We start from the raw sequence: 2,673 nt of genomic DNA on the forward strand, positions 1-2,673 counted from the left end.
ATGGAGCCCTCGAGCGATGGGAGCAGGCAGCCCCGCGGCCGCCGGTCTCTCCAAGAATAACCCGGGAAGGACTATGCGAGTCTTCAAACCCATCGGCCCAGCAGCACTGGACTGGGTCGAACCGGGTGCCTGGAAATGAGGGAGGGTCACCCCACCTGCACGTCAGCCATCAGTCACCGGGTGGCCCTGAGCCGTGCTGGTAGGCTGGTGATAAGTCCACCCCACTCTCACCCGGGACAGAGGTACCGGTAGGGAAGAGACAGGCGGCTCCCATTCCTGCACGCCTCCCACCGAGAGAAGCTGGGGTCCCCTCACAGTCCCTTAGCCCCTTCTCTTCCAGGCCACCCTGCTGCATGAGAAGGGCCGCTCCTCAGTCGCCTGGAACCTGGTCGGGCTGGCACTCAGGTGCGGGAGGGCCCAGCCAATGGCAGAGCATTTTCAGGGTGGGGCGGTACAAGCCTGGGGATGCACTGCCATTCGGTTTCCCCATAACTGCAGGGGTTGTGCCAGGTGAGCTTGGGTTCCATCTCAGGAGGGCCTACTGCTGTGCCCCTCCCAAAAATGGACAGGGGACATGGGCATCCCCCTGTCCCCAGTCCCACATGCGTTTGTCAGGTCCTCCCCGGTGGAAGAGGCCCGCCGAAGGCCCAGTCCTCACCCTAGCGCCCCATGCCCCGGCAGACTGCTCCACCGGCCAGGGCTGGCGCCATCAGTTGCTCGGGCCACTCCGCCATTAATGATCCTTCCGCAGGTTCACCTATGGAAACCTTGTTATGACTTTTACTTCCTCTAGAAGTTGAACGCCGACCGCTGGAGGTCACGTAACTAGTTAGGAGGAGTCTTGTTCATTATCGGAATTAACCAAACAGATCGCTGAACCAACTAAGAATGGCCATGCACCACCATCTACAGAATTGAGAAAGAGCTATCACTCCTGGTGGTGCCCTTCCGTCAATTCCTTTAAGTTTCAGCTTTGCAACCATACTCCCCCCAGAACCCAAAGACTTTGGTTTCCCGGAAGCTGCTCAGCGGGTCATGGGAATAATGCCGCCAGATCGCTAGTCGGCATCGTTTATGGTCGGAACTACAACAGTATCTGATCGTCTTCGAACCTGCGACTTTCGTTCTTGATTAATGAAAACATTCTTGGCAAATGCTTTTGCTTTGGTTCGTCTTGTACCAGTCCAAGAATTTCTCCTCCAGCGGCACAATACGAATGCCCCCGGCCGTCCCTCTTAATCATGGCCCCAGTTCCGAAAACCAACAAAATAGAACCGGAGTCCTATTCCATTATTCCTCGCTGAAGTATTCAGGCGACCGGCCTGCTTTGAACACTCTAATTTTTTCAAATTAAACGCTTCGGACCCCCATGACATTCAGTCAAGAGCATCAAGGGGGCGCCGAGAAGCAGGGGCTGGGACAGGCGGTAGCTCGCCATGCAGTGAACCACCAGCTCAATCCCAAGATCCAACTACGAGCATTTTAACTGCAGCAACTTTAATATACACTATTGGAGCTGGAATTACTGCAGCTGCTGGCACCAGACTTGCACTCCAATGGATCCTCGTTAAAGGATTTAAAGTGTACTCGGGGGCGTTGCTTGAGAGCCGATGATGGAGGACACGGGAACCCAGAGCTCCGCGCTAGTCTCGCCAATTATCCATTTAAAAATGGGAATCCAGCCCAATCCCTGGGGCCCGTGAGAGGGGGCTGGTCCCTGCGAGCACTGGGGGCTTTTGATTCGCCCCCTGATCGCCTCCACTTGATCGCTACTTGGAGGCTCCAGCAGTCTAGGCGGGCGGGCCGCAATGACCTCAAGATGATGGCAAGTGCTGGAGTGTAGCTCCATGGGGGTGACTGCCAAAAGAGTTGCAGAGCGGTGGATGCTCCCCGGTGGGCGGCTGTGGTGTCGCCTGTGAGTGGACCCCTCCTACGGACCCCCGTGTGTCTGCTTTATGGGCCAGGTGGAGACAGTGCTGACTCCGGTGAGAGGGAGCTCTGTATGAATGGCATCAGCCCGGTCTGGCTGAGCCTGCCACACAGTGTAATCAGCGGAATCTCTGCAGGGCTGAGCAGAGGGCGGTTCGTGTGAAGTCTGGTTGAAGGACGGTGACAGCGCCTGGCAGACTGCAGCATGTGCGGCGGCCATGGACAGTACTGGAGATTATGGAGCTTACCCTCCCCGTTGCCTGGTGATCCTATGGGCCTGCTGAGTGCTGATCGATCAGGCTCCTACGATGACCAAATGAGTGGGGTGGACACATTTGAGGGTGGCTCAGAAAAGGAGCCTGAGACCTGCTGGTTCCTGCCCTGCACCAGGGAGAGGTGGTGAGTAGGGGTGGGCGGAATTTGCGTAATCGCGTTACGCAAATCTCCGCGAAACGGTAAAAAATCTCCGCGAACACGCAGAAATTCCGCGAACACGCGGAATTGCTTGTTCGCGATGCTTTTTTCCTGTTCACGATCGCTGTTTGCGTGCTCGGGGAGAAAAATCTCGCGAACACGCATTTTGAGAACGCGAACAAGCAAAAAGTTTGCGAAGTCGCGGAAATCGGAATTTTGGGCAATTTCGCGTTCTCCGCGGAACGCAAAATTACCCAAATTCTGCAAATTCCGCGAACGGAACGGAATTTACCACCCAGGCCTAGTGGTGAGCCGCACCTGGGAGCGGCT

General features: G+C 56.3%; 1 pseudogene; it reads right to left on the reverse strand.

The window, feature by feature from the left end:
- Positions 1-734: 734 nt before the first annotated feature.
- On the reverse strand, positions 735-1,679 carry LOC146839182 (18S ribosomal RNA; annotated as a pseudogene; the record flags this gene model as incomplete).
- Positions 1,680-2,673: the final 994 nt, after the last annotated feature.

The sequence above is a fragment of the Triturus cristatus genome, chromosome 4_2 (genome assembly GCF_964204655.1).
Source record: "Triturus cristatus chromosome 4_2, aTriCri1.1, whole genome shotgun sequence".
NCBI lineage: Eukaryota > Metazoa > Chordata > Amphibia > Caudata > Salamandridae > Triturus > Triturus cristatus.